The 22,052-nt window shown below is 40.6% G+C and overlaps 1 protein-coding gene across 3 annotated transcripts in view; it reads right to left on the reverse strand.

The window, feature by feature from the left end:
• Positions 1-22,052, reverse strand: part of COL8A1 (collagen type VIII alpha 1 chain) — an 82,445-nt gene that overhangs the window by 12,452 nt on the left and 47,941 nt on the right. The window contains exons 1-2 of one of the 3 annotated variants that reach the window (XM_032447671.1): positions 17,632-18,210; positions 15,967-16,079 (exon numbers count right to left, since the gene is read on the reverse strand). The gene's annotated coding sequence lies outside the window, so the exon portion shown is untranslated. Of the gene's footprint in view, positions 1-9,210; positions 13,150-15,966; positions 16,080-17,631; positions 18,211-22,052 lie in introns of those variants that run through there. The other 2 variants (XR_004308977.1, XM_015876563.2) reach the window with 2 other exon arrangements.

A 22,052-nucleotide genomic window follows, 5' to 3' on the forward strand; every position in this document is an offset into this window, starting at 1 on the left:
AACCTCCTGTCTACTAGGGGTAGTGGGAGGGTATTTGCCACTATCCTTTGCCTACTTTCCCTACCTTTTCTTAAACAGTGGAAGAGATTATCTTTCCTTAGAAGGTTAAGCATACAAGACTATGCCAGTCAGATAAAAATCATTAAGCAATGTTTTAAAATTATTTAGCAAGAGAAATTTCTCTATTTTATTGTCAAATGCTGCAGATATTGTCATATTTGTTAGAACGTGCCGATCTTAGTCATGACCTGACACTGCTTCATTCTCACAAATCAAACAGATGTTACTCCATAATCCTACTCCCTAAATGGGCAAGTGGCAAGTCTTATTTTCATTCTTATATGTCTAGATGGAGACTAAGATGACAATAACCACAGCACCACAGCTAAGCACTCATTCAGTTAAAATGCTTTAAAAACTGGGCTGTTTTTCTTTCTTTCTTTCTTTCTTTCTTTCTTTCTTTCTTTCTTTCTTTCTTTCTTTCTTTCTTTCTTTCTTTCTTTCTTTCTTTCTTTCTTCTTCTTCTTTTTTTTTTTTTTTTTTTTTTTTTTTTTTTTTAAACACTCTTTGTTTTCTGGGCCAATTGTGTGGTCTAACATAAAACTGGAAGTTGCTGGATGGTTGACTGGTGGATCTACTAGTGCTTATTTCTTCCCAATTTGGCTCTCTGGGTGCCATCTCTATCTAAAGCTCTAACGTGCATCTCTGCACTTCTGTAATGGCTGAACTGCACAATAGCCTTACGTTGCACCATGGGAGGTTTAGGTTGGATGTTGGGAAGCATTTCTTCTCAGCAGGAGTGGTGAGGCATTGGCACAGGCTGCCCAGGGAGGTGGTGGAATCCCCATCCCTGGTAATGTTCAAGAACCGTATAGATGTGGCACTGAGGGACATGGTTAGCGGACACGGTGGGGATGGGTTGGTGGCTGGACTTGATCAATTTTAGTAGTCTTTGCCAACTTCAGTGATTCTATGATTCTGTATATCCCCATACCACTCCGAACAGATCTGCCCGTAAGGACCACCATCAAAAAACTATTAACCTGAGTTTTGAAACACTCATCATAGGTTTGATTCAGTGAGTATTGACAGTAACTGTTTATCAGGTCTGTCCAAAGAAAAATAATAGTTCTGACAAACATATATGTGCAGAGCTCTCCTTCACTCCAACAAACTTATCCTGGATCCATGGAAATATATGTCTGTGCAAAATAAGGAATTAATCAACTTAAAGCCAGATTCTCTTCTCATAGAAACAAATACATTGTGTCCCCTCAACTTAATTTGCTTTGGATTTGACCCCTAAGATGCTACAAGACGGTATTTATTTCCTATATGCAATCCAATGTGCTGTGGTTCAAAGGACTTGAAATTACTGTATCACCTTGGAATAACCCAACCAAGAGCCAAGGGAAATCAAAGCCAAGCACTGGAGACTGAATACTATCACTTGCTTAAATCTCACAACACTGCTCCAAGAGAAACAATACAAAATGTTCAGCATAACCGTTTGGACTCATGATCGGTAACTGTGATACCAGTGAAAATGAAAGGTCATAAAAAATGTCTGCAGTGGGAACTGGCACTTGTATTTCATGAGTACTGTGGCCAGGATGGAGGACTGCACTGCTGGTGGTAGGCTGAAGAACCTGATGCTACCAAACTTCTCCTTTGAGGCCGGTGGGGGACACTAGCCTCATGTTGGTTGCTGACAGCAATATGAAGCAGAGGTGGGGTTGGAACTATGCAGAGTTGAAACTAGATGATCACTGTGGTTCTTTTCAACCTAGGCCATTCTATGGGTCTATGATTTAGTCCTTAGATGAAATTCAAGTCTCTGATCAGGGACTGATTAGCTGTTACCAAAGCTTTGAGACAATCTCTCTTGTGGGTTTGGTCCTCCTTGGCCTGCTTGCTGCACACTGTTGCAGCTCACCATCACCTGCAGCCAGCTGGCTGCATTGTGCCTCAGGGTGGAGAATGGGTGTGTTGGTGCCCTTTGATGAAAGAAGGAATTAAACCCCTCTGCTGCAGCCTGAGGAAGCGTGTGCTTGAGCTGCTGATGGCACCTTATGGTTTGAAAGAAAAATTTGGCACCCACTTTTGAAAGAGGATTATGGGCCATGAGCTGCATATGGAGGGATTTGAGCCTGTGTGCCTCATTCACAAGAAGGCTCTTAAAACCACGAGAGAGCGAGGATTTAGGATGAAGTGCAGTCTTCAGCTTTTCTTATTTGGCTGGCTTAGGCAGCTCCTCAAACAGTGGCTTTTGTGAATCCCCTTCTGAGGCACTTAACTCCCTTTCGCACATGCACGGAGTCCAGGCATCTAATTTGGGCATGTGGACTCCATTATTGGGCCAGATGCAAACATCCCTTCATGGATTAGGATCTGAAAGATTTTAAATCCCGTATTGTCAATCAACTAAGGCCTCTTTTTTCCTTGCCTGGTCCTCCTTTTGTTTTAAAATCTGGATTATTATTTTTTTTTCGAGGCAGATACGCATGTCTTTAATTCTTCTTGTATCTATTGAAAGGAGTGGTTAAAGCATGTGCTAGCTGTTCCCGGGGTGATGTGGTTAACACAACAAAGACTGACTTCAGAAGATCTACAGTTACAGAAATCATTGCACCTCAGTAAAATCCTCTTCTTCCCCACAAACTTTTTCCACCAGACTCTTAATGCTGAGCACTGGAGCAAAAGATTCATGGCAACCTCCAGGCCATGGCTTAACCAAACCCAAAATAAGTCCACTAGACAAATATTTCACTTGCAGGGAGACAGTGTTGGTTCTCCAAACAACAGAGTGTGGCTGTCAGCAGTCTTACAGGGGCAGCTGGTTTGTTTGTGACTGTGGCGTGGGGTACGCAGTCTAAGTTTGGTTTTTTTGCTAGGTTGAGAAACTTGCTCAGATTTTCAGATGTTAGCAGAAATTGTTAATAGAAATATTTGTGAGATTCTTTGTGGAAGACTCGTTTAACTGTACCAGAGCAGTAGGTACTACGGGGTACATAATTGTAGTCCACAGGCTCAGAGTTTGGTTAGAGAGCTGCTTTCTTAGGGCCGAGGTTTTTATCAAATTTGCAAATTTTCCAATAAATTCAATAAAAGAATTGACAGGTTGGTTCGATCTTACAGGATTGAACTCTACAGAACCCTACTTGCAAGTTGTGCTAATGGTTATCCAGGTACTGATTTTCCCAAAGATGTATTTGCAGCTTTGTGAACCCCAAAAACCTTTGGCAAACAGCAGTACTTAAGTAAAATCTGGCCTATGTGTAGAGCAGCATTACTTTGTTGCTAAAGTAATGCTGGTTGGCAAAATGCTTCTAGCTGAGGAGGAGCCATACCAGCAACTCTCGGCTGTGTGGGGATGAAAGTCCCTGCCTGTATATGCACGTATGTATAAATAAAGATGAAAAGAAGTTAGAACAATAATAATAATAATAATGTAATAATAATAAAACTAAACACCACAAACTCCAGTCAGCTTTGCTGATATTGCTGCGTCTTTACCATTGTGTAGCATAGCCATGTTGCAGCACTTCAGCCTGAAGAATGCCTAAAGGAAAGCTGGGCTGAGATCTGAGGGGCAGAGATGAAGACATTTCTGAGCTCCTAGTGGCTTGCACCTGAGGGGCAATCTAACATCTTTCCTCTGAGAGCTCCTAGAAGGTGAGGGATTGCAGGCATCCTTATTTGCAATGGATAGCTCAAATTCCTTGTTTTATCTCTCTTATCTATGACTAACAGCTACACCTAGTTTCATCCTGTCTTGTATTTATTCCCCAAAGGAGGCAGAGTCTCTTAACAATGGTCAGCTGAAAATTATTTCTTTTTTTGATATGATATTAATGATGAGGTGCTGTTAGGCCTTTAGTTTCTGACAATGTTCTTATCTTTATTAAATTTGACACTTGTGATAAACTTGTCTTCAAAGGACTGAAACATGATAAATGATCCACAGTAGGATTTGTGCTTTTCTCCTCTTCCTTCCACTTGCAGTAATCAGTACACTGAGACCACGCAACACTATTCTACATTCACAGTATACTGACAAATGGCAGAAGAGAAGATAAACTTACTTATCTTTCCTTTGGAAATGCAAACTTATTAACACAATGTTTTTGAAGAATTTTTGTGGCTAGTAGGAAACTTGTATCTTACCAGTTCCCAGTACATTGGTAAATATATGTATATATAAATACATATATATACATATGTGTTTAAAAAAAAAAAAGAAAAAGAGGAATAAGATTTCCTAGAGTTCAGTAATTTATGCCTCTACTACAGCAAAGAAAACCCCATATGATCTGTAACAGATTTTTCTCAAGTGACTTGATTAATCACTTCCATGTGGCAGTTAGCAACATTAGAAGCTAGTGAAATTCAGCAGCCAGGGTCACTTGTGCAGATTGGCAAGCTGACATTTATAGACAACCCCATTATTTTTTTAATGAGAACTATAACCTCTATCAAACTCAATAGTTGTTAGATATTTTTATACGGCCCTCAAACTATACGCTTAGATACCCAGGCAGTTAGCCATGCATTTGGCCATGGCCTGTCTTTCTTGATCAAGCAAAACTACAATGAGAAATTTGCTCAATTAGGAACTGAAGAATTTGGCTGTTTTACTAAATTCTTGGCAGTAGGCAAAATCTGGCCTTTCCAACACTAAGTGCCAGTGCAAAATATTTTGGCAAGGAACAAATGTCAAATTAGATCTACAAAATTCCCATTTTCAGGCAGTAAAATAGGAATCACTCTGGTTTATATTAGCTTAAGGACTCCCAGACCCCAGACTAATGTGGAGCACAGTGAACAGGTATCCACTTCTGGCCCCTGCTTTATGGTAGCACGTGGATTGCAGTGGAGGTAATTCCTGCATATATACAGAAAAACCAGCATCACTGATTCCAGATATTTCCCTACCCAAATTTACTGATAATGGTAATATTATGTAAATTATGATGCTTAATTCAATCATAAATCATAGAATTATAGAATGGCTTTGACTGGAAGGGGCCTCAAGAATCATGAAGGTCCAATCCACCCGCCACAGGTAGGGCCACCAACCTGCATATTTAATACTAGACCAGGCTGCCTGGCGCCTCATCCAACCTGGCCTTGATGCTGGATCAATTGGATGTTTCAGATGAACAACGTTATCTGCCTAGTGGCTCTGAGCTAGAAGAAAAACTTCCAAAGATTGAAAATTTGGAAGATAAGTGGGGGAAAGCCTTCCCTTTGATCCTTATTTCTTTCTTTCTTCCTTTCTTCTTTTATTTTTTAAATTTTTTTATTTTCTTTTTTTTTTTCAAAGGAAGTGTTTTTTCTTCTTATCATTTGTTTAATCTATTCAAAACTGTCCCAAAATCTTCCTGGAAACAGTGCTGAAGATGTCATGAGAACAGACATTATTTCACATATCTGGTATCTTTTATTTTTTTTATGACTGGCAATGAAGATCCCCTTTAATTAAATGAAAGCAGACTTTGAGTGTCTGTTGATGTACAATCCTACAGGCAGTAGGAGAAGGAGGGACCTAAATGTAAAGTAAACCTATAAATTAAACTAAAATACATACTTATGTTCAGACATGACTATTGTTTTACAAGGAACTCCCTAGAAAACCAGTACATGGATCCCATTTCCTGCAGGAGTTTGCTTAAAGCACTCATGGAACTGACACATCATACTTCTAGTCCTGCAAGGAGCAGGGCTGTAAGCATTCTGCCCGTATCATTCACCATGGCTTTGCTGATGCTATCAGCCAGCTCACTTCATACCTGTGGAAAGGACTGCTTCTCTTTGGCCTGCTAGAGAGCTCTGCAGGCCAACTGCCAACACTGCAATCAGCTCTATAAATCTAGATTATTTGTGCTGGAATTTCTTTTGCCATTGTGATGAAGAAATTATTGAGTTGCAGGACTCCACCAGTGCATATGAAGCTCATTGAATTTTATTTTCTAATGAAAGCATTATTTCGTAAATGGAAAAAAAGTATAAATGTAAGCAGATGCATATGGTTTTGATATTTGGACCCATTTAATTATATCATTAGTTTTGCCAAATAACACGACATGGACAAGTTAGATGTTAGTCTTTTTTATAATGGAACCAAAGTGATCACGTATATTGTGTGCTGGCTGTGCACAGTATTGTGTTTGATCATTGTCCAACCCAAGAAAACTGGTGCATGAGGGGACCCAGGTCTTCGAAACGTGTTGAATTCATTTCAGAGACATTTCAAACTTACTCATTGTTCAGTCTTGTTCACTCTTGGTGATGATGCCTCGCTGACTAAAAGCAATAAGGCAATGGTCCTAAATTGAGTTAGTTTGGAAAGAAATGCAGCGGTGCCACACTTTTTCCTTGTAATACAATATAGATGATTCTTAATGAAGTTAGAAGGCTACCATGTTCTAAAAGACACATCTATGGCTTTGCTCGGCTGTGTGCTGCCAAAGCACACCCATAGAAATGAGCTGAGGTGGCAGAGTCCAGGTCCTGAAAAGCCAATTTGTTTTGGTGTTTCTTTTTTTCACTACAAGTTTAATACAGCTGCTATCCCTGAATGTGAGGCTGATGCTCTGAATCAAAAAGGTGAAACAAGCACATGCTGAGTCTTTTGTTCTTTCTTTCCTACAGTGCTGGAAGGGAAGGGATTAGAAAATGATAATTGTAAGTTGTGATAATTGTTCCTGTCCCCTAATAGGAAAAACTGCTCCTTGAAAAGTAAAGAAATACCTGGTTGATATTTTTTTTCCCTATGAACTTTTAAGGACAGACTTAGATGTGCTGGAATTGCTGGAAAAGACCAAAGGCAGATTATAAACTGTCTAATATCTCTGAGTTAGAGAATGGATTGACCCCTGCCTCTGGGAAAAATGACTATACAGGACTTGACTCCCGTTTGCTTGGTCACATCACAGCACGATGGCATGGATGGCAAAACTCTGGCTGTGAGCCTCAGGCTGGTCTGTCCAGACACCATTGCTCAAGCTGCCAACTCAGATTTTACAACTAGAAGATTTTAAGCATATGTATAAGGTTGTTCAAAACCACTCTCTGATCCTGGGTTAGTTGCTCAGAGTACCATGTTTTTATTTAATTGTGGAAAAAGCAGACATAACCCACCAGCCTCCACTCTGTCTGCACGTGTATATACATTCCTTGGTATTTCTCCCCAGTTCTGGCTTTTTTTGCATGGTCCTACCTGTACTGAGCCTTAAGGTGCTGCAACCTGTCTGCCTGGTGGTACCCATGCTGCTTGGTTTAGAGTTGGACTTAAGCTTTGATATCCCTGCAATATGCTACAGATCCTCCTGGACTGCAGTATGGGTACTGCCACATGTCACCATTCTCCTTCTGTTCCTCATCTACAGAATGGTTCTGACACTCTTTACTTAGCTCTGAAAAACATTTTAATGAGGGCTGGAGTGTGTAATCAGCCTTCTCTTATAATTCTCTTGCTTGTCTGTGTCTAACACATTTATGCAGAGAAGAAACTTGTGTTGGCAGTTATCTCTTTCATGTACCATGTTGTTTCTTGGTCTCTGTGAGCCTGACTTGAAATAAAACCACGCAGAGACAACAAGCCACACTTGATGAGCAGAAACATTGATTCAGGCTCTCTTCAGGGCTATGAGACCCGAAAGAATAAAGTTCCTCAAAATATATTTGTCAAGAAGATGAGTGCTCAAGATAAACAATGTAGTAGAGTCCAAAAGAGAAATTAAAACAGGACATTCCGCCCATATGGCTTGCTTAAACAAACTCAGATGGATTTGTCTCTTGGTATCCCAGGACTGGAGCTGCTTTTAAAATTTAATTTCATACTAGATGCTGCATTTTTGCTGCCTTTTTTTTTTCCAGCATTACTGCTGTATGTGCCATATTGTCATAGTGCATATTCTAATTGGTTCATGCAAGCTGGACACTTTATTTGCAGTTAATATGGACCTGTATGTGCTAGTCACAGTTTTCCTTAAATCCTCACCATATCACACAGCTTCTATATGCTATTGCTGCTTCTGCATTCATTGCTTGGTCTGGGCACATGCAATGAGCTGTTGTTATGCTCCCACCCCTCACCACAAGCACTCCCCTTGTGCCTTTAATTAACACTGGCTTTCAGGATCATTTGCCTTTGCTGTCTTAAAGGGACACTTTTCTTTGTCTTCATGTTATCATTTATCCTGGGTTGGATCACCGTTTTGTATGTTTTGGAGCCTCCTGAAATCGTCTTGCTTTTGTCCATTAACTATTAACTCTGGCTTTAAATCCACCCATGTATTGTTTTAATTATATATATATATATTTATTTAGCAGAAATGTGCCAATTGGTCTTTTTCCAGTAATTCTCGAGTCCCATCTGGCTGCCCCCACCTCAAGGCTCAGCTGCTCGTGCTGCACCCTATTTTTGGAGTTCACTATGAATTAAGGGCTAGGTAGTGTTAATGAAAGTGAAAGAGTGAAAAAAGAGCTAAAAGGGATGCTGGAAAGGGGCCTCTGAAATCAGTGGAAAGGTTGGCACTTGCACAGTTGTACAAAGGGTATACTGTTATTCCTAAGGACAAGGTGCTGTGTGCTTTTTTGGCACCACAGCCACAGGCTGGTGTACATCTAGGCCCAAAGCAACGCTGCATGGAGCAGCTCAAGGACAGCCAGCTGTTGTGAGCAGTGTCGCCTTTGTAAGCCTTGCATCAAGTTCTATTTGATTCCCTGTGACAATCTTTAGAAGATGAAATTGAATTGACGTTTGAAGCTCATTTTCTATGATTTCTCTAATACAAGTCTAGCAGACACCGTAACTAATCTGCATCAGTAATCAAACAGAGGATCTGATGTTTATGAATCCTTATTCGTAACCAAGATAAAAAATGGATGGTTAACAAATACGCTTATAAAATCAAGCACAGTGAATCTCAGATGCTTCAGCAGTGCATCTGAAGGTCAAATGCTTCTAATTAATGTGTACATATTTAGCTAGTGATGTGTACTGCTGCCAATTCAATTCTCTGCTAGAGCAAGCTTTGAGCAGTATCGAAAATGCAGCGGCTTTTCTTGGGGAGTCAAAGTTCTGAGAGCACACAGACGGCTCCTTACTGAAGCTGCCCCTTGGTGGCGTGAGCGATCCACTCGAGCGCAGGTACAGCCCCGACAGTTGCTTGACGTTATTTTTAAAGCAAAATAATAAAGACGTGTCCTCATAATTGTTCTTTATTTGGGTGCTACTGGTGTCATGGCTACACCTTCACATAGTGTTTGCTGGGATGCAGCTGTGTTATACTGCCTTCAAGCCAGAACTATCATGTAATGATTAACGAGAGTCAGCAACTTCAAAACAGTATATTCCTGGCGTTGTACAGGGCAAAGCTGATACAAGCTGAGCCTTAACAAATAGAGAGTCATATAATCATTTAGGTTGGAAAAGATACTTAAGATCATCAGGTCAAACCACCAACATAACATTACCAAACCCATCACTAAACTGTGTTCCTTAGTGCCTTAAATATCTCCAGGGACGGTAACTCCACCGTTTCTCTGGACAGCCCTTGCTAATGCCTGACCAACCTTTCTATGAACCTTCCTAACGTCTCATCTAAACCTCCCCTGTGGCAAGCTGAGGTAATTTCCTTACATCCTGTCACTTGTCACCTGAGAAAAGAAATGGACTCATTTTTCCCTTTCAGTCCTTTCTGGCTTTCTGTCTTTTAGTCTTTGTTTAATTTTTCAGACACTATCTCTTGTTCATCAGGAGGCGAGGGGCTTTGTTTTCTATCTAACCCAGAAGTGGATTGTGGTGGAATGTGCTCCGCTTTGAGCTGGAAGAAAGTGTTGAACAGCAGCCCTTTGATCTTAATCTTTTCATATTTAGGGAAGAACGAAAATGAATTTTGAGAGTGTCTGCGGTTCTTTTGTAGTTATACTTCCTATTTAGGAGTTATATTCATTCCTGTCTAGGTTTAAGCACACATAAAAGGGTGTTTGTATCCCACACTTGACCGTGGTAGGAGGAGGCAACGTTATTCTGTGAGTTTAGGTTTTATTCTTTTCCATTCAGTATTACTAAATCTAACAGCAAAATCCTCCATCTGTAGGTAGAAAGTGAGGGAGGAGAAGTAATAGAAAAGTAGGGGAAATCAAAGGAAAGGGCCTGGATAGACCTGCATTTAGCTCCTTACAGCCACTGAGCGCTTGTGTGTGCAGTACTGCTCTTGTAAGCCAAGTGCAGTAAAGAAAATCCAGTGAAGGAAGAAAACAACAAAGTATTGTTTGAACTGTGTTTAGTAGTGGCTAGAACAGTTTCTCCTGAGCTTGCAGGAAAAGGTTCTCAGAGCAGCCAGGCAGCTGGGGCTGGAAGCAGATCTCTCCTAATGCTGTCAGCAATGTCAGGGAAACCCCCAGGTACTTCTCTGCACCTGTAGGCACAACACAGGCTCAGGTGGTTGGCCCCGGATCGCCTACTGTCCTATTTTTACTATTGAATCCTATTCACACTCCTAAGGAATCTCTAGATATTCTATCACCCATGAGATGAACTCAAGAACAGGATGAATATGATTTTTTTTCAGCAACAAAGCAGCAACTTCACAAAAAGCAGTGATTGCACTCCTAGCTGCAGAGGTAGTTAAACTCTTCTTTAGTTTTCTGAGGTTATGTACTGCCAGCAAAACAGTCTCCACTTCATTTAAGTTTAATTGAGACCAGGAAATAAAAATGTCACCATCAGTATTTCAGAGGCCAAGGCTAAGCTTTCCCTAGAGGAGATGTTACATGTAGCAAAACCCAAAAGAGAATGAATTTGGGCAAAAGTTGTAAAATACATCAGACTCTTCCAAGTCTCCTTTGTTTCAGCTGCAGATTGTAGGATATTTCTCATAAAGCACTTGACATTGTAACGTGACCGTGCACTGGATGAAAGAAGAGGAATATCACCTCTTAAGAGTTAACATTTTTGGACTCTTCCTCCCCATGCTAAATTCAGTACCTCATTTTCAGTAACAAAACTGCAGGCCACTTGGATTAGCTGAAGCAGGGTAAGCCTTTTAGATTATCAAATGTCACATGAAAAAGTACCAGGGAATCCGGGAAGGAGTACGTGTTAATGCTTTACTAGGGTGGCATGTCCTCAAATAATTGTAGACAGAGCTTCCTGTGTTCCTCAGGCTGAGCTGAGATGCCAAGTATACAGAACTGGAAGCTGTCTATCAGCGTGTTTTGTTTTGCTTTTGAATTTGCTTGATACAGGCAGCAGAGACAAAATACCAAAAAACGCCTGAAATCCTTCTGACCTTCCACTGCAAACTGCGGACTTTGTCCAGTGAACTCCAATTTCTATTTACTCTGTCAGCACTGCCTCCACACTGCTGCTTTTTTTTTCTGTCTTCCCAGTTTATCATGTTCTGGGAGACAGCTTCACAGGCACTGGGCAGGAGGGGGAGTCTGAGCACATTCCAGATCCTTTGCAGGTTTGAAATACTAAGTCTCTGCATCGTGGATTGCTTAAAAATACCCGTAGTGCAAGCAAAGCAGCATGCAAGCAAGTATTCTGCAGCCATCAGCTGGCATGGCTCACATTCCCACGCTGTGTGCTGATGCCATAGTGCTGCCTAGCTGGCCCCATTTACACCGTCTCCCATTTATGCCAGAAATACTCAGGCTACTATGGAGTAAATGGTCCAGAAATGTGTCCAGTAAACTCCTGCTCCAGCTTCTCAACTAAAACATCCATGATTTCAGCATTGTTCCTGGTATTCCCCTACCCCTGGTAAAGCATGAGCTAGACTACTGCAGAGAATAAGTACGGGGGGGATTTTAGTTGTGTTCCTATGGAATACTACTATAAACTATAATATTGGACACCGTGTATCTATTGCAATTTAGAAAAGATATAATTAATCTGTTATTAAAACCCAATGGCTGCATTGAACTCCTTTAAAACTAATCAGAAAGTTGAAGAGTATAGCAAGTATTTTAGCTGATGGTTCACTTACCAACCTGATATATCTGTGAGCTAACTACTAACAGGGTATTCTATGTGACTGTATTTCAAGTTTTACTTTGAACTGTGGTAGCGTTCTCTGAACTTTGCAAGACAAAATTCTTGTATCTGAACCCTCTGGGTCTAGAAAACAGGACAAAAATGTGACATTTCTGGAGAGACTCCTGCACAGAAAATGTATTGGTGTTTCCTAAAGAAACTCAGCTAGTCCACAAGGAATTGCTGCATTGACAAATCATGCTAATGAGGCTTCTGAAAGAAGGAGGTGTGCTTAGTGCTACTTATCTCTGGACATAGAAGCTATGGGAAAACATGTGGAATACATTTGCAATGTGATGACTGCAGCTATATGTTCTATATATTGCTGTTACTGAACTATCTGTTATCAAACCACACACTTCAGCACATAGCCAAGGGATTTATGCTTACTGCAAGGCCCATTAAGAGACTTGCAGCTTCCCAAATCAGACAGACACATTGCCTTCTATAGCTTGCAGCTATCAGGATTAAAATCTGCCTTTTTTCAGCCTAAGCACATTGATTTGGCTGATTCTCCTCACAAAACATTAATGGCAAGCTTGACTCCACAGACCAGAAGTGAGGTTGTCCATGTGTGCATGTGTGAGGTGGGCTGGGGAGCTGGGGACTGAAGCAGCAGAGTCTGCAGAGCAGCAGGTCCTATGGGGCTCTGCTTTGCATAGCCTGGGGTCATAAACATGTCATCATGGTTGCTAACAGCAAGCAGGAGGTATCTGTGGAATCGCCCCAAATAGAATGATTTGTGAAGGCAAGTTCATCTCGTCATTTTTCTGTGCTCCCAGTACCAGAGCTTAATGTGTCAGTTATCACTACCAAAGCCTGAAAGAAGCCCCTCTTCTTCAAAATGCAGACAAAAGCAACCCTTGGGTATGTGCACAAAATGTTTGGATTAGTTAAAGAAACCACATTTGCCAATAGGAAAAGAGAAGTAAATTTCTAAGCTATTGAATAACACTGCTATGCTTGGAAGGGATTTTTTCTTTTGTAATTCTCTTTTAATTTCCTCCCATCAGAACTGCTGGGAGGAATCTGAAGCTAGGTTTTCCAGGGCGATTAAAGGAGCTGGGCCACTGACTTCTGTTGAAAAATCAACGGACCTGGAAATGTGAGATAACATTTTCATAAATGCATGAATGATTTGAGGTTTAAATTCCTTAAAACTTTCTAGGACTTCCAAGTCCCCAAGTCAGACAGGGAAAAGAATGATTAGCAAACTAATCCCTGTTAGCACATATGTGGAGATTGTGTGGAGGAACATAGAGCACAAGAAAATGAGGAGGAATCTGAGGACAGAAGAGAAAACAATGTTCATAAGATTTAAACACCAAAGTATGAAAGGCACCAGGAGAAAGGACAGAGAGAAAGAATATCAAAATATACAAACTGAAATATTACTTTCAATCGCTTAATTTCCTTTGATTTCAAGATCAGACCTCAGTAAGACCACGTAAAATTGAATAACTTCATCACCTGACTCAGTGCCGACAAATGCAGCACAATACATTTTTTCATTCTGCTTCTTGATCAGCTTATGAAGTGTCTGAAGTTAAACTAAACTCTGCATTCTGGTAACCTTTCCAGATAGTTTGATTTTCTTAATTTCGGTTGTCTTTTTTTTTCAGTTTAAAAATATTATTCAAATACCGCATTTGGATGTGTAGCGACTACCATGACACTATGTAGAAAACCAAAGCAATCTGAAGCAAGCTAGACATTCTGAGTGCATTTTTAAAATACCTTATTGCTTAAATAAAATAAACTTAAATCCCTTAGTCTAGCAATTACTTTCAGATGTCTGATTGTTTATTTTTGAAGAGCTGTCATGTCAACCATTTAGAACTGACGAGCTCTAGTTTGATATGTTCACAAGCTTCTCTGCTCCCTGCCTTACATTGGGAACTACGTACTCATCTTCATTGTCTCTTGTGTTTATCTTAATTTTGCCGTATTTTGTTATATTGAAGGAAAAACTTAGCAGAGCTGTTTGTGGCAGGGTTTAGTTACAGGAAACCCAAAAGCTAAGCCCCAGTTTCAGCTGAGACAATTAGACTGTTGATTTTGGTAGGAGCTCAGGGCCCAAATGCCTTTCAAGTCTAATTGCCAGTTGATGCTCAAGTCAGGAAATTTTCTGTATTCTCGCTGCAGGTTTGGGGCTTTGTTTCCTTTTAATTTGAGGGATATTTCTATCCAAATCTGAATGTTTTGCTGAAATTCTTCTCTCTTCACTGGAATAGATTAAAAAGAAAAAAAGAAAAAAAAAAAAAAGAAGAAGGAAATAACATTTTCCAGAACTTTCAACCTTTCTCTAGTTCTTTCTTTTTTTAATTCACTGTGCCTTGATATCACTGTGTTGGAGAGGACAGTATTTTGTTTTCTTCCTGAAAGCAATTTTGCCATATGTGAAAAGTAGCAGGTACCAATTTGCAATGACCAAGTTAACCATCGCTTTTTACTGCCTGGTACATATATTTAGTAGCTCATATTCCCATTTCATCAGCTATAGGTGAAGGACTCTGAGGCAGTGAATAAATGGTACATTTTTAAAAGTGATCAATATTATAGTATAATGCTGGATAATCTCTCTCAAAAGCTTTGAAGTAAAGACTAATAACAAAGGCAGTGTTCTCACAGAATGTTTTAATCAGCTGCTATATAACGCTCTCAACCAAGTTATCAGAATCTACTGCCGTTCTTGGATGAATGTTTTATTGCTAGGTGGATTGGGCTCTAAAACTTTCTTATAGTTGTTCTGGGACAGTTTAAATACTAGCAGGAAAGTATTTTATACTCTATAACATTTGTGAGCTTGGGCCTTGGGCCCCCCTTGGTTTCTTTTTTTTTCCATTTTTTTTTCTTTTTTTCTATGTTACACTAGTTTAGCACCTTGCCTTAGGGCCAATCACAGGATCCTCATCGTATGGTGTGGGTCGCATGACTGGCTAGAAGAGCTGGCAGGCACCTGGCATTGGACATCCTGGCTCTAGGCCAGCCCACCCCAGTGTCTGGAGAGGCCATGTTTGTATGAACCCATGCGTTTCCTTTCAGACATATCCTGCAGGATTACTTTGTAAGACAGATACACAACAGAATGAGGCGCTCGTCTTCCCAAAGAGGCATTCAGAAAGTCTGAGTAACTTTTGTGATTAATTCTTAACATTTGGATGCTTTTAATTAGCCATCTATAAACCAAAACAGAGAGCAGGACACTACTGCAATGTAGTTTGTTAAGCAATAATGCATTTTTTCTTCCAAAAGTCACACTTGATAACAAACAATAGTCATAGGCTTAAGATGACTGCGGATACTATGAGCTAATGTCTAGTTGTCAGAAACTTTTCCATTAGGGCTTAAAATGATGTTTAACATATTCCTCCCATTATTGAACTAAACTACACATTGTATTAAAAATGGATTTCCAAATGAACATTACTGCTGTTTGTCTTCACATACACATATGTAAGGAGGCAGATGTGTATGTACGTATTTTGGATAGCAAAAGTACACCAGTAGCATAGTTCGTTCTATTCCCAGGACAGAATGTTTTTTGCCATCACCTTTTAATTAAACCCACCCTTAATCTTAACTGACTGTAAAATAGATTTTTAAACAAAGTTCTTTAAACATAAAATGCCAAAATTACATGTTCTTTCCTATTAAACTTCAGAGAACGTCTGAAAAAGTAGATCTTTTAATTATCTAGGAAAAAAACACGCTGCTGACGATAATCACCAAAATATGCGCACCATATATTTTTCTACTTAAAATTCAAAACCTTTGGTTTATAGCAAACATTTGAGTAATTTATCAAATCCTACTTCATGCTAGCTTTACGACAACTTCAGTTTTAAACCCTTGTGCTTTGGTTTTGGCATTATGCATAACTCATTCAGCATTTCAAAGCTGGATATACTTACATTCAGATTTCAGGAAAGGGCAGAAGGACAGGTTGTTTGCTTTTCACTGTAAGAGACCTAGATTTCCTGTTTGCGTAAGGCCCGTTGTTATTTTGTTGATTTTAAGATGGTCCCTAGAGGGAAAAGAAAGTTTATAAGAAATGTAGGAGCACACTGGACTTCTTTTGCAGAAATATTGAGGAATTTTGCCCAAGATTTTCAAACATAGAGGCTTAGCATGGTTTCTTAATTCCATATTCAGACTTCTTATTCAAGATCTGCTGTTCCTAAGTATGACAACCTGGCAGCTCATTCACTTTAGGCAGCCTTTTAAGTGCTTGCAAAAACTGATGTAGCAATTTGAATACAGAATGAAAATCTTAATGTTTGATATTTTTGTTGGCAATCCTGTAATAAATCAAAGCTTGGGTCTGGATTTCAGGAAAAGTTCCTTGATTCTTGTTTCCACCCTTCTGGAGAGATGCTGTGTAGCTTTTTCATATTATTAAGTACAAAATTATCCGTTTGAAGGAGCTGAAAAACATTTACTTATTCTCATCTTTCTGCATGTTCCCCCACAAAAACGTACATACAAATCATGCCTTGCAATCATTAATCCCTGAAAGGCTCAGACTGACAGGAAGTGCTTTGAACTGTCATACACACTTCTGAACATCACTGTATTCACAATGTGGAGGTGTTAGCAAGAGGAACTACAGGCAATGCTGGCATCCCAAGTAAATATAAACCATGTCTATCTGTTTTATAGGCTAATCACTCTCACGCAACCACTACCACATCATAGATACTTTAACCAACCACATCCCTCTGGCATGGCAGAGAAGACAGTGTTCTGGCGGACTCAGCTGCCACCTGGATGTTTAGGATTTGATCTAGACCACGAATTCTGGAGATGTTGATGGTGTTTGAGTACATACATGAGTGCTTTGCTGGAACTGGACTAGAAAAAGACCAGCGCCTGTTTGTGTAGCCTTGCCCTGCGCTGCTGCTGACAGCATACTCCTTTTGCTGATCGATGTTCATCACGTACTAAAAGCCAGACAGCTAGAAAAACAGCTCTTTGATAAGCAGGGTACTGGTTGGCCTTGTGGTTGAAATGTTAAGTATTTGGCCTAAGATCTCCCTGGCCTGTTTTTTGCCCCTTTGAAGTCACTTGTTTCCCTAATAGACAGAGTAGCTCCAGAAAGCCACATACCCAAAGGTCTCTCTCAATTTACTTGAAGCATTTTATCAGCCAGGACAAAATGAAAACTCAAGAGTAGATGCTCTTAACCTTTGTTCAGCTGAACTCCAACAGTGCTGCCTGCCCCAGGACCTGGTGTGCTCCAGGAGCTGAGCCCCAGATGGCCCATCCACCACTAAACTGCAATAGCCTTAGAAAAAGAGAGCATCTGGAAAGGGAAGACAATCAAGAAGCAATACTGAATTTACAAGGGAAACCTGTGGTTGCCTGTCTGTTTCACCTCAGATTTATTCCAGCCCCTTTGAGCTGGATGAAGAAATGTGCATCTGGCACCTTTCCTGAGAGGATACCACAGCCTGGAGAGCAGAAATTGCCAGGTTCATTAACACTTGCTTCCTAGTTTAGTCGCTTTTAATTGTTTATCTTGACAAACAGGTCTTTTCCTTTAAGCAATGATTTGGTAAGTCAGACATCTTTATCACCTTCAGAGATGGCCCTGGGCACCAAAGTTTGGCTCTGGACATGATCTTCTCCACAGCTTCCAGGTATGTAGGTTTGGGCTCTGGCTCAGCTTCTTGTGTAGATGAAGGAAAGTCATGAATTTGGAGGTAGCTTTTAATAGTTAATGAAGTGGAGAGCTGCCAGACTGGAGGGGATGGCAAGTTACTTTGCCTGTGCCTGAGAAGAGAGGGATTAGGCATTTCAGCCAAGCAGCTCATTCCTGCTTGCAGTTTGTACCATCCATGTTGCTGTTACTGCCTTTGTGGGATTAGAGGGCGGCTGAAGGAGTGCCAGCATGTACCAGCGGGTCCCAGTACAGTAGCAGTCACACCTGCCCTTTCTGCCTCCAGGAGAAGCAGGCTTTCCCTGGCTTTCTGCCTTCCTCCTATCCTAACTCCTGCTCCTCCAAACCTGTACCAACTCCTCCTTGACAATAAAGGTGATGACGGAGAGAGCAGAAGGGAGCAGAGAGTCTCTGTATTCCATCCAGGAGGAGAAAGATGAAGTGATCCACAGGATAAAATCCAACTCTGGGAGCAGAAAAAAGTGTCCTGCCCTCTCGCAACTTCCTCACAGTGTTCTCTCTTGGTCCTCACAAAGCTCCTATTACATCACCAATGGTCCCCACCCTTTCTTTCTCACACACCTCTTTCCTCTTTCCATGCCACCACTGCTGCCCTTGCCTTCCTCCTCTGCTCCATGGACATTCCTGGCCAGTGAGTAACCCAAACCAGTTGGGTTTTGAATAACAAAAAGCCAAATTCTGGCTCCTGATGATTTTATGAGAGAAAATGCCGTCTGCTTTGAGGTGCTGTTCTCTACGAACCCTTTTAATATTATTATTATCCAGCTCTTCATGTCCTGAGACTGATGGCTGCGCATGCATTTTTTCACTTCTTTCAGAACTGAAAGCTTATTATGATGCAATGACTATTTTTTATCCCAGAAAATTAATCTCATGAAATGTCTACTACATGCCTTGTCTTCCCCGTGTTACTGGGACACGTAGAGATCCTGATATATTGATTAAGGCTACATGGAGATGTTACAAGTGGAAACCCACAGTGTTTGAAAGAGTAAAGCAACACAGGGCAGTCATTTTTGTTTTGGAGAAAAGAGGGCCTGTTAAGGCTTCCTGGAGGAGCAAGGGGAGAAGGAATATGTAAAGAATGAGGGAAACCATTCCTAAGAGGAAACTTAAGCATTAGATTTCCTGATTGGTACAGTTGCATTTCATTGCCCTGCTAAGAACCCTTTAGTGCTAATCTGTAGCTGAAAGGAGAGAGGAGGATTTGTTCCATGTAAAAAATCTTTATATATCAGAGGTGGCACGTATTCTCCTCTCTCCCCCACTTTGCTGGCTGCAGGTCTCAGCCAGGTGTGGAAAACAGCATTTGTATTTTCAATGCAAGTGCAGAAAGGCAAGAGTGGAAATGTAGAAAATTGCAGTCATCTCTCTTTAACACAAAAGCAGCATGACCCCTGGTTCAGTTATATAAATACAAACTCTATTTTAGGCGGAGACCTGAGTTCCTCTGATTCAGTATTCAGCCCAAATGCAAATGACTTTTGTGGAATGAGGTTTGCAACGAGCTGGATCTATTTAGTAAAGTATTTCAGTCTGGTTTGGTGGAGAAAAGAAGAATCCAGTCAATTGCTGCAAATGCTTCTGTAGCAGAATTGATGCTGTACTCATTGTTTGGGCTATTTTCTACTGAATTGTTCAGTTTGTTTTTTAGTGAGAGAGAACTATCGTGGAATAGAAGGCTGGGTTTGGAGCAAAGTCGCAGGAATGTGCGCACATAATTATGCCTTTTGAAAGTAGCAAACTACGCAGGATTTCCTAAACAGTACCAGAAAATGTTGACATCCTGGAACTGACATTTGCAATTTCAAATAGCAGCTTTCCAGGCATAATTAGTGTTGTTGTAAATGTTTCACTATCACATTTGGGATTCACTTTGGGCACGCGAGTCCGCAAAGTCTAAATATATATTGTTTTGCCATTGATTGTTTCCTTTTCCAGTGTTCCAGGAACTGACAGCTGTGATTTTTAAAGCTGGGAAGTACTAAACTGAAATAGTGTGTTATAAAGAATTTATTGTGTTTAATTACAGCACGTAAAGGTTGCTTTTGTTTATAATTCACCATTTTCTACTGCCATTGTTCTTTTTTTTTGTTTGTTTTGATTAAAGCACCTTAGATTCCCGTCCTCCCTTATTTAGAGCACACAGACACATTTACAAAACCACACGCACTAAAATACAGTCGAGGATATGAGAATTACTTATGACAGATGAGTCACATTAATATTTTGTTCTAAACCATGAGAAAAATGAGACACGAGGGTAGGAATCAGAACAGATCAAAACCTTTGGTGCTTTGTGATCCAAAACCACAGCCATCCACTGAGGTGCAAAATGTTCTTTTTTTCACATAAAGTGTGAGAAAAACACAAAGAGTTTTGTACTGCAGATGCTGGCGGCACACAATGTTGCAATTATTCCCAATATTTTGAGATGCTTGAATCAAAACCAAGACTTTAAGCAACACTGAGGTAAAAATATTTTTATATTTCTCCAGCAAAGAAGAAAATATCGTGTTTGCCATGATTGCTTCAGAAACGGTATGCCAAATTTCTACCAGTGACTGATAGTAAAAACAAAAAGGGGAATGTCACGGCATCTGCTCTCTTGAATCGCTTTTGTCATCCTAACTCCCATTGGGTCTATCAGACTTCTGTGCTGCTAGAAAAATCTTGGCTGTTCTGTTCTTGGAAAAGGATAGTTCTAATCCCACTACTTTCCTACTACAATGCACGTGGCTGATTAAAGCTGACTATGGGGCATGGTCTCATGATCTCACTCCCTTTTAAGAAGATGGTAGATGGGGCATGTCCTCAGTAGTTTCCACTTGCTATTAGACTTCAGAAGAAACATGGATCACTGCATCTGATGTGATCAGGTGATACTGTCTGTAATTTGAGTCACTGCTAGATGAACCAAATCTTCTGTTCTTAAAACACGAGGAAGTTTTTCTTCATTCATTCCCTCTTTCTGATGTGGTACTTATGGAGAGCTGAGGGCAGCAGAATGCAGGTGTTCATAGAATCACAGAATAGAATCATAGAATCAGCAAGGTTGGAAAAGACCTATAAGATCATCCAGTTCAACCATCCACATATCACTGTTATTTCCCACTCTCAATAAAACTTCTAAATGTTTCTTGAACACCTCCAGGGTTCAGCCTTGAGAAGGACCTGCTACTTTCAGTGTCTCCTCTGCCAAGACACTTCCCTGAGGTGCACAGCAAGGGCTTCAGGTGGGAAATGACAGACGCTTTGGACTGCCAGGCCGCAACCCAGAAAAATACTTTGGCACAGGGAGATCTAAGCACGTGCATCATAGCAGGTATTTCTCTGGCTGTGATAGCTTCACTGCCATTGTTTATGTGCTGCATGCTTTGTACAGTGAATTACTCTATCGGACTTGAGCCATGCTGTGGCTATTCTCATCCTGAAAGTAACTGAGGTAGGTGAGTGCTAGTTCTGTTTGTGCCACTTGTTTGCACTTCCAACTGCTTTGGGGCCCTGCTTCTATCCACTGCTGCCCAGCTCTGTCTGTGCTCTGTGAGATAACACAAGGAGCTGCTCACGGTGCATACCTGGGCTGGGCTGGGCCACTTTCATGCCGCCTTCTCCTGCTGTGTGGGAGAGCTTAAGTACGGAAACTGAACACACCATTTGTGGAAAATCAACATGAAAGATTAAGGATTAGAATTTAAGAACTGAATGGGTGGTCTTATCCAGACAATTCCTGCGGACTCTACTGGAAGAAATACATGGCTGTATAATTAGGAACCAGCACAGTGCTTTGAATGTCTAGCTGTAGAAGTACTGCCTTAAGCCAATGAAATCACGGTCTCTGTTTTCTCCAACTTTAATTTGTCTAAGGAATTTTTCTACCTTCTTCATTAATGCACTACTTTGGATTTGTTCTGATATGGAACACATTTACATTGTTCAATGTCAGTAACTTGATTCTTTGTGATTAAACTATTAGAAGCTATTTGGGTGTGATTACAGCTATCATACAAGTAGGTATAGATGTTGCACTTTGTTTAGTCCTTGAAAAACCAGTGTTTCAGTATCTGCTTGCTAGGCAGCGTGAGCTACTTACATTGAAGTAAAGGTAGATACTGGATTATGGCAGGTGATTTCTTTGCTACTACTGGGAGTATCACAAGAGATGCTTTTGGTTAGTAGTGGTTTGTGACAGCAATAAGTTTCTCAGGCTTTTCAGCCAAAGTTAATTCCTACAAAACCGCCTCCCAAGAAAGGGTTTGTATGAGCATGCTGAACTGCTTTAATAGAGTAGGTGGAAAGTGCCAGGGAGATTATAGG

Source organism: Coturnix japonica, chromosome 1, assembly GCF_001577835.2.
Source record: "Coturnix japonica isolate 7356 chromosome 1, Coturnix japonica 2.1, whole genome shotgun sequence".
Lineage (NCBI taxonomy): Eukaryota > Metazoa > Chordata > Aves > Galliformes > Phasianidae > Coturnix > Coturnix japonica.